General features: G+C 35.3%; 1 pseudogene; it reads left to right on the top strand.

The window, feature by feature from the left end:
• The first annotated feature begins 4,040 nt into the window (after positions 1-4,040).
• Positions 4,041-9,983, top strand: LOC149266242 (cellulose synthase A catalytic subunit 1 [UDP-forming]-like; annotated as a pseudogene).
• The last annotated feature ends 4,522 nt before the right edge of the window (positions 9,984-14,505 follow it).

Below are 14,505 nucleotides of genomic sequence, written 5' to 3'. Positions count from 1 at the left end.
TCACACCTAACATAGGCACAGTAAAACAAATTAAACTTTGAAGTTCCACTTTAATTCTTCCTGCTAAGTTTTTACCACAATCTTAAGGGACCTTGGTAAAATAAGTTTGTTGGTGACTAGTCGTGACATTCTGGTGAAATAATGCTTGTACATACCATAGAGTACAAAAATCTATAAGTTTGGTTTTTGTGTTAGTCGATATCAAATATTATTAATATTTCTGTAATCTTTAGATTGTGATTGTTCATATGTGGCAACAAGAAAGATATAATTAAATATTTTACTAGGTATTAGTTCTTTGTTTCTTGAAACCCTTTGCTTCCCTGCCATGGTCATCTCTTCTCCTGCTGCTGCAACAATATCTTCCTTTGAACATTAGAGCCAATGCTGACAGGGTCAAAAGTTTGTAATGTGCTGCTAGGGTTTAAGCAAGCCTCGATGAAATTTAGGGCCTCAATCGAAATACCTGGTGAAAGAGATAATTGTTCGGTCAAATTCTTTGATATTTCTATCAGGATCGAAGATGGCGCCTCCTACCTAACCTAGTCACAGTAAAACAAACAAAATTTAAAGTTCCACTTTAGTTCTTCCCGCTAAGGTTTTACCACAATCTTATGACTTTGGTAAAATAAGTCCATTGGATTCTGGTGTAATAATAATTGTACATGCCATAGAGTACATAAATCCATGATTTTGGTTTTTGTATTAGTCGGTATCGAATATTATTAATATTTCTTTAATCTTGACTAAAACTATACTGAAACAACAAAATAAGCGTACTCATATAATGCCCAAGGTAATCATCAAAAGATTTAGCTAGTGTCAGGTCTTTGGCATTGTAGCCTAGAAACTCAGTTTGAGTCAAGTAGGGGATATGTTTCTCTATGCATGCAAGACAAGCATTTTGTTGTTGGATTTGGTGTTGAATTAACTAAAATTCCTTATGAATTTCTCGAATTTCATCTGTAAGACCTAAAATGCTTGTAATACTCATTATCAAGGCCTTCGCTAGAAGGGTCTTCACTAACCAAAATATAAATAAAGATTGTTCGTACTAAGAGAAATTACCACGGGTATGGCCCAGAGGAATCATGTCCCCCAACTCCTCTAAGACTGGTCGTTGATGTTGACCTGGTTAACAATCTTTTCTTCCCATTCATCAATCGTTTGGTGGGCCCGCAGGTGGGTATTTGTTCTGTATGCTCTGGAAGTTTCTAAGATGAATCGAGTTCTATTCCCATGTCCTTGACCTCCATTAGCACAAGATTTCCCACTCCCATGGCCTCAGCCTTGACCTCGCCCCTAACTTGCATTATGAGTGTGACCTCGGTGTGTGGTTGGAAAGCCATGAACTTTGATTGATTATTGTTGTATGGAGAATTAAAATGTACCAATAAGGTGGGGCTCCGACTTACAAGTATCGCAATGTGAACAACAAAAATTGATCGGGAGGATACCCAAGATGGATGAGCCCACAAGTCAGTCCAATTAAGGAGCCTGCAGGGTCTACAAGAACATAAAAATGACAAAGAAAACCATTAAACCTCACTCTAAGGAACATATCCTAATTATCTTCATGGATTTGAATTACGAACCCATCCCAATTATCTTGAAGGTTCTTTTATGTTTGGTGCATGAATTCCTCACGAGAATAAGAAGTACCACCCACAAAGCAGTCACAAATTGCATCTCATAAATTTCATGGAAATAGAGTTAGAGATGTAAGGCTCTATCATGTCATCTATAAAGAACTAGGAAATATCCATATCCCAAGGTTTCCAAGCTCCTAGGTAGTCAGGATTACTAAAATGAGTTAGGGGCTTCCCGTCAAGAGGCCTCTCGACCCCCGATATGCAAGAAAGAGCATGAACCCCATCCCATCCAGTCATAAGAGGGCTAAAATCTGCATTAGTCCATAATGGTGTGTCTAGACCAACCATCCCCAACCATATACAAAACATATATATCATAGAAAGCATTGAATGCATAAGGAAGCCAATATGAAAATACTAGGAAGGACTGCGAAGGAGAGGAGGCGTCACACCTTCAACATCTTGAGCCTGGGTGCAGCTTCCATTTCCAAGAACTTCTCTAGAGAGATGCCTATGCCACTAAAAACCTGTGGAGGAAATAATTTTTCCAGTTTCTACAAGTTTGAAAAAATTCAAATCCAAATACAAAGAATACCCTCTCCATTTGTGACTTAATTTCCTTGACATATTATGCATGCTAAGGTTTGTGTGGGGGTGTCCATTCTAACACCCTCAATGTACCTTCAATAATTGCATGGCAACAATGCAAATCCCACCATGCTCCTCCTCTCAACTCTCACCTCGATCAAGGGTAATTCATAATGATGATGCTTTTTTTCTCTTTTCTTTTTTTACCATGGTGGATCACTAACTCGTTGGTGTGATCTAGGCTAGCCATAGGATTAAACCTTCCAACTGCCACTATACCACTCAGAGTATATCCAATCTGCCCATAAGATGAATATACCTAGAATATATGACTTAGCAAGAGCTGAGACGTCTCATATTGACCAAAACAGAGTAACTCCCTCGGGATTCCTATTCCTCTAACCTCATCACAACATGCTTAACATGTCATTTAAAGGAATTGAGCTTAGGTGGAGAGGGAGCTAATGTCCCGTCTTAACCACTCAGTTAACCTTGAGGACTAACTCAATTGGTCAAGTCCTTATTCTATTGTCTTACAATTGGTAGTAGCTCACTTATTTAAACATTACTTTATTTAGGAAGGGGTCTTGATTTCAAATCTGTTTGTCTCCTAGTAGAACGACCTAGTAATTCGCACATTGGGATGTTTTCTTCTCCACCCATTTTTCTAATGAACTTATAATGACATTAAATATGTCATTCTAATGTGTTGGTTAGTTCTTTGACTTAAAAATAAAGAACTATTATAATTGTTTTAAGAATAGAGTTTTATAATTTTTTTATATTAATTAAGATTTTTGGTATAAATTTACAAAGATGTTTTATATTCAATTCCAATATGTTGGCCAGGGTTGTAACCTAAAACGAGATTATGGTAAGTGTTCTTAACATGGGTTTTTATGTAAATTTGACATAATAATGATCATTATGGTCTAAAATCAAGAAGATAATGTGTATATCCTTAAAACATTTAATACACAAGTAGAGTTTTCTAACTAAAATTACAACCTAAAATTAATGGGATAAGGTGTTCACAACTTTACAAGAAGGTTGTACATGCAAATATAAAACATTAGTTAGGGTTATGAGCTAAACTCAAAAATGTGTTTGCGAATAAATCTTGAATACCAATATGACATGCTTGGTAAAAACATGATTGAAAATAAAAATAAAGTATGGTTTATTTTTGAAAAAGATTCAATGTATAATTATCACATACTAATCAAAATTCAATTACAAATATGACATGTTTGGTAAAAAGATGATTGAAAATATCACATATTTGGTAAAAGCATGATTGAAAAAAGGAAGAAGCATGACTTATTTTTGAAAAATATTTTATGTATAATAATCCCATTAATCAAAATTATGGTTTAATTCGTAAAATTCAAACGAGTTAACTTTTCATATATGAACTATAATAATAATTTAGAATAAAAAATAAAACATATACTTATATATTTCTAATTTTTTAATATGCTAACTTAACAAATTTATTATTCTATAATATTTCTTAAAACACATAAATTAATGTTATAATTAATCTCAATAATCACATATAAAATCATTAATGAGCTAGATCTGCGGACTCGCGAGCGAAGAGCCTAAATTTTATGGGCTATTTAATTGTTTTTATAATTCACGAGAAGCATCTTACATATTTTTGGTTCATTTTGTGAAGTGTTATTGGGAATAGAAGGGGTCTCAAAGTTAATAATAGTTTGGTGTAGAGTAGGAGTGTTGAGCGCAATGTGGATATGGGTTTTTCCCACCACTGCAATTTTTTTGAAACATTGCCTGAGATTGCATAAAACAAAAGCCTTCAGATCAGGAGATTAACTCGAGAGTCTCACAATTGAGGCCACAATTGGTATGATTGCAGGTTCTCACAAGAGGAATGAGCTGGTTTTGATTCGCCATGATGCAGAGATTGGTGTAAGTTTATTCAGCTACAGTTTGCTTAATTTGCTAGAATTTATCCTTTTTTCTCAATTGGATCCAACATTTGGGCTTGTACCCTTTTGGATTTTCATAAGGAAATAAGCTTAGATTGTTAATAGATGTGGGATTCCTGTGATTTCTTTTACTTGTAAGGATCTGAACAATGGAAAGCTTAGCAAAACAACGTTAAGCCCTTTGCTACTTCTATAGAGTTTGAGGTTGTTCTTCCACTGTTTTGGAACATATCTGGCCCAAGATTTTAGGTTGGGTATTAACTAGAGGTAATGTTGGATGGCAAATTTTGACTTGGATGTAAAAATATATTAACTTGGGACATTTCATTTTAGGTTTATCAGAGTACCCACTTCATATTTTCAGTTGAAAACAATTCTACATTATAGCTTGTTCTAAAGAAACCCTCATAGGGATTTGGCTTGGGAATGCAATTGAGAAATGGCATTCCATTGATTTTTGTTCCGATAATACCTTAGCAAAATTTTGGCAGTTGGGATCCCAAAAGTCTAAGCTTAACTGAGCTGAGACTTAAAACATAATAAAATTAAACACAATAAGATGATAATGCAATTTAATCATAATGGAAAAATTATCATGAGCACACAAGGCAACTCAATCAGCCTTCTCTTTTGGTATTAAATAATAATGCTAATATAATGCAAGATTACAGGATTTATAGACTCAGATCCCATGTATTAAAGACTGATGAATGGTTGACTAGTTAAAAAACCTAACATGAACCTACATTAGGCTATTAATGGTCTATCTGATTCAGCAGAGAAATGCAGAGAAGAGTGGCCCAAGTTGTAGATTTGATTTTTCAACTTTTGCTTGTTTGGTTTGTGTAATTGAGACTAGGTGTTTATTGGTGTGAAAACAAATGGGGAGATCTTTGTGGCGTGCAATGAGTGTGGATTCCAAGTTTGTAGGCCTTGCTATGAATATGGGCATAATGATGGAAACCAATGTTGTCCTCAATGCAAGACCAGATACAAGGACACAAAGGTAGGTATGTATATTTTTCTTTTTTGGGTGTTTAGCAAAACACGGAAGCCCCACATTGCACAAACGATATATTGTAGAAATGATGGTGGCATTTTTGCAGATCTAGATTATGGGCATTCTAATCTACTTGGTTGTCTAGTAGCGGCCTCTTGGGTAGTAACGATAGCTGTCTTTGATATTGGGTGTTTTTCCACAGGGAGTCCAAGAGTGGAAGGTGACGAAGAAGAAGACAATGTTGATGATTTGGAGAATGAGTTAAATTACAGTTGTGGTGGAAGAGATGACAACAAACAAAGGGCAGAAGCAATGATGTAGTGGCAGATGCATGGGCAAGTGGAGGAGATCAATTCAGTTACCTCTTCGAGACAGGATCCTCAGAATCCAATTCCTCTTCTCACAAATAGTCAACTGGTATAGTGTCTAATAACTTCTAAGGAAACTTCACTTGTCATTCTCCTTTAGTTGCATCTGTGGTTGGAATTGGGACCTGAAATGTGACTGTATGGGCTATTATTTACAATCAATTTAGCTTGTATGGATTTAATTGTAATTGTAATTGTAATGCCTTTTGGCAGGTTTCTGGGGAGTTTCAAGATGTCTCCCACAAGCATGTGAAAGTCACTAGTGGTGGAGATGGAAAGCGTGTTCAATCGGTCCCCTATGTTGATCCCAATCAACTAGGTATTTGAATTATTTATGTAATATCAGTGAGATTTTCTAATTATAGCATTGAAGATTAAACCAAATAAATAACAACATAGTCTTGAACTGGTCTTGGGATTTCACTGGACAACTATGTTCATCTGGGGTTTGAACTGATTAGTTATGGATGCTTTCTATGGATTTCATGATGCATTTTTATAGTGCAAGTAATGATTGTGGACCCTTCCAAGGACTTGAATTCTTATGGAGTTGGAAATGTGGACTGGAAAGAAAGAGTTGAAAGCTGGAAGCTTAAACAAGAGAAAAATATGCTTCAAATAACCAGTGGAGGTAGATTTGCTAATGGCAAAGGGTACATGGAGGGCACGAGTTCCAATGGGGAAGACCTCCCAATATATGCTACTTGCCACAATTCATGGAATGGAACAATCAATCTTACCAATACTTGCTTTAAGATTTAATATAAGAATATGATTCTTCCTTGTCGATTTTGTTTCTCATAAATCTCAAGTTTTTGGAGTGATGCTATGATACTATATTTATTTTGATAATAGATTTTCTTTTATTGATTGGTGTCTATATGTGTGTGTGTCATGATTGATGGCACACAACAACCTATGAATAAGGTTGTGCCTCTTCCTTCCACGAAACTTACTCTTTACAGGATTGTGATCATTCTTTGGCTCATAGTCGTGGGAGTTTTCTTTCAATATCGAGTATCAATGCTTGTTAATGATGCATACCCACTTTGGTTGGGCTCCATGATATGTGAGGTCTGGTTTGCTGTGTCATGGATTCTTGACAAGTTTCCTAAATGGATTCCCATTAACTGAGAAACATATCTTGACATGCTTTCTTTGAGGTTAGTTTACCATCTTGAGGAGATTTAATAAATTAATAATCCCTGGCATTTAGCTTCAGATGTGGCCATATTACTTTTAGGATTATATTCAAGAAGCCACTAATTTTAGGCTGTTAAAGCAGAAAGCATGTGTATTGTAGGAACCTTGTGGGTGAGATTGAATTTATTCTTTTGCAGTTTCATAGGTTTGACAAAGAAGGAGAGCCATCTCAATTGGTCGGTGTTGTTATTTTTGTAGTACAGTGGACCCTCTAAAGGAGCCTCCTCTTGTCACAACAAATACTATTATGTTTATCATTGTCGTGGATTATCCTGTCGATATAGTTTCATGCTATGTTTCTGATGATGGAGCAACAATGTTGACCTTTGAAACCCTTTCAGAAAATTTAGAATTCACAACGAAGTGGGTGCCATTTTTCAAAGAATACAGTATCGAGCCGAGGGCTCCAAAATTCTACTTTTCCCAGAAGATTGATTATTTGAAGGATAAAGTACAACTTTCCTTTGTTAAAGGAGGGACAACAATGAAGGGAAGTGCACATTAAAGTATCTAGATGTAAGAGATACTTTTGTTGGTTTATTCATTTTTCTTGCACTTGACATCTTCCATATTCGTAACAATATTAGAGGGAATATGAAGAGTACAAGATTTGGATTAATGCTCTTATGGCCAAAGCACAAAAAGTGCTAGAAGAGGGATGGACCATGCAAGATGGCACTGCATGGCTAGGAAACAACACTCGAGACCATCCTAGGATGATCCAGGTATCAGAGACTTGTCTTTTACCCCATAGTCTTATCGTTCCTTTGTAGTCTATATGCAGTATGATAATTTTCTCTCCCTTTTGTTAACATGCTTATAAATATGTTACAAGTAGCGAAAATTAGTACTACTGAATTTTCACTTTCTGCTTCAGGTATTCTTAGGTCACAGTGGGGGAGTTGAAAATGATGGAAAAGAATTGCCATGGTTAGTTTATGTATCCCATGAAAAGAGACCTGGTTTACAACACCACAAGAAATCCGGTGCAATGAATGCATTGGTATATTCCTAGCTATGTACACATCTCTCTTTTTCTGGTGATTTCCTCATATGAAATTCATTAATTATTATGCTGACACTAATGATTGTTATCCATTGCTCAACTTAGGTTCGAATGTCTATTGTAGTCACAAATGGCCTCTTTATGTTGAACCTTAATTGTGATCATTATATAAACAACAACAAAGTTATTCATGAGGCAATGTGTTTTCTAATGGATCCAGTTCATGGGAAGAAAACTTGCAATGTACAGTTTCCTCATAGATTTGATGGCATTGATCAACACGATTGATATGCTAATTGTAACACATGTTCTTTGATGTAAGAATTGATCAACAACCAAAATGTTTTCTTATATGAAATTATGAAATTTTCATATAATTTCAGCCTAGCATATTAATTCTGAAATCTTTGCAGATCACCTTGAGAGGTTTCGATGGTATCCAAGGGCCTGTTTGTTTGGGTACATGGTGTTGTTTTAATATACAAGCACTCTATGATTATGATCTTGTTCTCATTGAGAAGGATCTTGAACCAGCATGTTTTCTGAGATGTTCCCGAGGATCTCAAAAGAAGAGCAGAAAATAAAACAAAAGGTATGATGATGATAAGAAGAGAACCAAGCGAACTGAATCTACTATACTCATATTTACTTTTGGAAGACATAGAAGAGGGTGTTGAAGGTGAGTCCAAGTCCAAACTAGTGATTTGTATTTTTTGACAACTCATTTACCCTTAAACATTGTTTTCCCTCACCCTTCTTTGAAATTGCGTATTGCAGGATTTGATGATGAGAAATCACTGCTCAAGTCCCAAAGGAGAGCTTAGAGAAAATATGTGGTCAATCACCAATGTTTACTCAATCCACCCTCATGGAAAATGGTGGTCTTCAACAATATGTGAATCCTGCTTCTTTATCGAAAGAATCCATTCATGTTATCAGGTGCGGATATGAAGACAAGTGAGAATGGGGAAAAGAGGTATGAGTAGTGGTGGACGTGAATCTATTTGATGATGCTATGGATATTGTTTATGTCATTGAACTAGTTTTTTCTATAGTGAAGTTGTATAAACATTTTTCCTAAATGTGCATAAATTCTCTTTAGAATAAGGCATCATTGTGTTTAGGAAACGAAGCACCAGGCAACTGTTCTTGAAGCAAAGATCTAATATGAATGGGTTCTCATATTTTGTGCAGATTAGGTGGATTTATGGTTCTGTCACATAAGATATTTTGAATGGGTTTAAAATGCATTCTCGAGGCTGGATTTCAATATACTGCATACATGCACATCCTGCATTCAAGGAATCTACACCAATCAATCTTTCAAATCATTTGAATCAAGTGCTCCGATAGGACCCTGGTTCTGTTGAAATTTTACTAAGCAGGCATTGTCCAATTTGGTATGCCTACACTAATTGCAGAAGCTGGCATACATAAATACCACAGTTTATCCTCTCACATCCCTCCCACTAGTTGCATATTGTACCCTGCCAGTTGTTTTTATTCTTATAGGGAAGTTTATCATTCCTGAGGTAATATTGTCAACCCTTACTAACCCTAATATTTTCAAGATTTACCCACCTCTAATGCAACCTACCTTTTAGATTTTTTTTGGATTTTGTTCTCATACAATGCTTCACATTTTTCCCCTGATTTTTATATTTATTTTTATCTGCAGATTAGGAACTTTTCAAGTGTGTTCTTCATATTATCTTTTATTTCCATTTTTACAACTACTATTCTAGGTCTACGTTGGAGTACAATTGGCATCGATGAATGGCGGAGGAATGAGAAATTTTGGGTTATTAGAGGTGTATCAGCACATCTGTTTACCATCTTTCAAGGGTTACTGACATTTCTAGCAAGGATTGACACAAACTTTACTATCACATCAAAGTCTTCAGATGAAGATGGTGAATTTGCTGAGCTTTATTTTTTTAAGTGGACCAATCTTCTCATCCCTCCAACTACTTTGCTTGTGGTAAATCTTGTTGGTGTAGTAGCAGGTGTTTCCCAAGCTATTAATAGTGGTTATCAATCTTGGGGTCCATTGTTTGGAAAACTGAAAGGTTTTTCTCTCTGTGGGTGATTGTTCATCTTTATCCATTCCTCAACGGATTAATGGGTCACCAGAACCGGACACTAACAATAGTTATTGTTTGTTCAATTCTTCTTCTGTCCGTATTCTCCCTACTTTGGGTGAGGATAGCTCCTTTCACAAAAAACGCAGGATCATTATCAAACACACAACAATGTGGTGTAAATTGTTAAAACCCCTGTTAGTGTTCATTTGCAACAAATAAGGAGGAACTAAAGACACATCTGAGGGCCAAGAATATCTCAAATTCCTTTATATCATCTGTAGATAATAATATTTGAGAGCAAGGGCCTTTAAGCATATTTCTTTCTAGCTAGTTCTAGCATAGGGACTAAACTTTGTACTTTGTGTTTGGTTGATAGTTAAGATTGTACGGTGTAATTGGTTCTCTGTTTCAACCAAGACAACTGAGGTTTACTTCGAGTCATGCTTGTTCCAGAACTTATCTGATGCCACCGAATAGTGGGCAATGGATTATATGGTTTCATATTGAAGAACGTATTTTTCAAAATATTTATTCATTTTTAAGTGACATTCTTGTCATGGACAAAATTATGGCACGTCTTAATTGAATATCATCTTTTTTTAAATGTGAAGTGGTCAATATCAAATAATTTTGTCATGTAGGAGCAGTGACAGTTATTAATATTTTAGGCATACAAGTGCCTATGAAAATGGTAAATGTATGATGTTTGTTCGTTTCATAAAACACAATTATAAGTTCCTAGGAAAATAGTAAATATACTTTGTTTGTTTGTTTCATAAATTACAATTATAACTACGTTCAGAAATCATTGGCCCCATCTTTGATGACTCCACTGCATCCAAAATGTTAGTTCTACAGTGCGTTAAATAACATGCTTGTTTTGATATAACCTTGAATCATTTAAATTTGAGACTTTTTTTAGAAGTCTTTGTTCTAGGTTTCTATTTAAATTTTAGTGAATGGCAGTTTTAACTATGTTAAACTTTTTTATCAAAAAAATTGCTTAACACATGATTCTTCATCCTGCTTTTGATACATTTACATGTCCGATAATATTTCTCTGATTGTATAAAGAGAACATTACTACTAGATGCCCAAGCTCTTCTTGTCAGATAATGTTCTAGCCTAAAGAGACAATGTCCTAACCTCTTGTTGAAAAACTTCCATTAGAAAGGCATTTTGATTGTTATGAGGTGTCATCTATCTCACCAAGATAAGAATCTCTTTTGCGTGATATTTTTAGATTATCGTAATCTACTCTATCAAACATGATTTGTGTTTGCAATTACTACTCGCTAATCTAACTATTCCTTTATTTTATTTTTATCTCTTTATTTACTGCAGTATTGTTACAGTACATTATAGTGGGTATCTTAAAATATTCATGTCAACATTATATTGTAGTTAGCAGTTCACCAAGATTACTATGGTATTGTCAGCCATGTGAAGCTTTAAACTGGCAACACCAACTCCAAGGCATGAGGCGTTCAGTTGTAGATAGCTATGGTATGCCTGGTTATGGTATGAACTGTGCTCTATGTGGTGTTTTGAGTGGTGGTTTTAAGAGGACTACTAATGGCTGGTGGGTTCATGTATTTTGTTCTCAGGTAAAAATCTCTGATTGAATAGTGTTCACTTTAGAAGAATACAAGAAGTTAATTATGCAAAATCGTATTGTTGATTTTAGCTTGTGTGTTAATGGTTTGGTGAGGAGCAATATATTTTCTCCCTTATGGTATATTAATTTCCTTTGTGAACCTACAGTGGTTGTTGGAGAATACGTTTAGGAGGGGTCAAATGGAGCTTGTTAAAGTGATGGTATGTTTAAATTGAGATGTTTCTTCACTACCAGTAATGCATATAAGTTTGAGCATGCTGAATTGTTTTGTTTTACTTGTTCTATGCATGGTTGTTGCATCTGGATTCTGTCTAGTGAGATGTTGTTAGAGACCTCTATTAGCATCCCATTGAATGGTTTGGTCAGTGACATATTGATGAAGATGGATCTGTGCAATGTTAAAATTAACGATTGGTATGTTATGAAATTCAGGAAATACTTTTTAGAGAACGATATATGTTTCCATGCAGTATTTGTCATCGGCAAGGTGCCTATTTGAAGGTTAGGATTCAATGTATATGAAAGTTTGAAACTTATAATAACACTTGTTGGGTTAGTAGATTGTTCTATCCTTGTAATTCTCATGGAATCTATATTTTATTTCTGCACTAACTAACAAAAATATTTTGTGGTTTCGCAGTGCAATTTTGGCACTACCAAAGTAGTTTTCATCCCTTATGTGTAAGAGACTCTAGGTTTTATTTGACTGTGAGTACTCATGGTGGAAGGGTTCAACATAAAGCATATTGTGTAAAACATACCACAGAGAAAAAGCTAAAGGTACATGTAACATCATATATATTCCAGTGAATTTCCATAGTGTTAATTCGATATAATAATTTTCTTGCTTAACCTGTCTCTATTGAATGAAAGATGCAAGCTGAAGCACAATGATGTGGAGGAACTGAGGAGTTGAAGAAAATAAAACAAATGCAGGTGAGCATATGTAGCAATCTTCTGCAAGATTTTTTGCATTCTAAAATGGTTCATATAAATCCTAGGGAATTTTCTTGCATACAATCCTGGAGGCTTTATGTAGTCACATGTTAGCTCCTACATTTAAAGAATGCAATCTAGAATTCTGGTTTTCACATGGATTCATTTATGACCTTCTTGCCTATCCTCGTCATCATTCATTTTTAGATGGATTCATTCATGAGCTTCTTAGTTATCCTTGTTATTGCTTGCACTATGCTTATGCCTAGACCCACTCTCATGGTTCCCTCATTCCACACCATCAGTACAAGTGACTTTCATTCTAAGCCCCCTCCAGGTTGACTTATTGTGTGTGGGTTCTATTTTGTCAATATTTTGATGATTTTGAACATTATAGGGTGTTGTATGTTACTAGAGTTAATTCACTACTCCATAACATCATCACACATTTGATATTGTTCCATCTATTGCTCTCGAGTCTCAACATCACAACACACACAACTGAAGTTTGCTTCAGTCAGATTATCCACAACACAATCTGAGGTCATTGTGACCATACCTTATAGCCATGTAGCAGACAACATGCGACATTAGAAAGACAGTGAAATTGAATGAGGCTGAAGATTTAATAAATAAAATGTTGTTTGAACCAAATGATTTGGTATGGCAGACCTTGTTGTCTTCCTGTAGAATCCATGGAAATGTTGATTTAGGGAAACAAGCAACAAAACATATTCTCAAGTTGGAACCACAAGATTCTCCAGCATATGTGCTTTTGTCCAATATATATGTTGCAGCTGGAAGGTGGGATTGTCTCGCAAATGTGAGGAAAAAGATGAAAGAGAAAGGATTGAAAAAAGTAACCAAGAGTCAGTTGGATTGAGGTCAAAGGTAGGGTGCATAGTTTCACTGTCAAAGACAGAAGGCATCCACAAATAAAAGTGATCTATGAGAATTTGGAGGAATTAACCAAGTTGATGAAGGAGGCAAGGTATGTGCCCAATACAAACTTTGTTTTGCACGATGTAGAGGATGAGTAGAAAGAACAATTTTTATCCTAGCATAGTGAGAATTGGCAATTGCGTTTGGGCTTATTAGTATTCTTGGGAGAATGCCTATTTGAATCATCAAGAATCTTTGCATTTGTGGTGATTTTCATACTTCTTCAAAACTCGTTTTTAAAACTACAGGGCAAGAACTTATTGTGAGGGATGACAGTTGGTATCATCATTTCAAGGATGGAATGTGTTGTTGCCAGGATTTTTGGCAATACTAAAACAAGAGACAATTATATGTATGTGATTCCCTCTTACAAGGAAAACTAATTGATTCCTAATCTCTAGCCTCTTGCATCGACAATGTATACTCCAAGCATTGGAAGATGATCAACACTAAATTAACAAAAAGTTGATCCTTGACCTTGCTAGATTTAGGATCAAAGCCCAACCAGTCTTTCTGAGAAGACACGAGTAATGTAAAATTGTATTTGCTTGGTAGTGCCAGCCTTGGTGTTGGCAAGAACTATTTTGATCTAGTTTCATGCCCCACTGGTCTCTTTTATTTCTAGTATCTTGTTACCTGGAGATGGAGGACACAATTACCATTATAGAAGATAGTTTTTCCTAAATTTTGTTTCTTTGCTTCTCTTTGTCAAACACAAAAGCAAAGAGCAACAAGATTTGTTGTATCTAGATACAATATTAGGAAGATATTTAACTTTTGCAAGATTGGATACCTGCTTGAAGAAAGATCACAAAATGGTGCTAGATGTTGATGGGATGCAGGGAATGGATTGAGTGTTAGGTCAAGCCTTTCACACCCTTGTAAGATCATTGCACTAGTTCAAGAATTTGCCCTCCAAAAAGAGCTCCTAAAAGCTAGCCACTTTTAATATGTACAAAACATGCAGTGATATATAGACCATTTTAGTCGTTGGAATGAGTTATGAACACCAATTTAAAGGTAACTTGCAATCTCCACCTCATTATTTTAATTTTAGATATTCTTTGGAGAAAATATCGAAGTATTATTACTTCTAATAAAGGTGTTGGAGAATTGACATTTAGCTTAAGAAAATTCACTGTAAAAGATTTTCATTATTTCCCTTACGTAAGTTATCCATATGATATTGTAACAATCCCGAAATAAAAACATA

This window comes from Pinus tabuliformis, chromosome 6 (genome assembly GCF_031772625.1).
Source record: "Pinus tabuliformis cultivar Carrire ecotype Pingquan chromosome 6, CPIR1, whole genome shotgun sequence".
Lineage (NCBI taxonomy): Eukaryota > Viridiplantae > Streptophyta > Pinopsida > Pinales > Pinaceae > Pinus > Pinus tabuliformis.
Note: the sequence above shows the minus strand (reverse complement) of the source record. Positions and strands in the feature narration are given on the sequence as shown.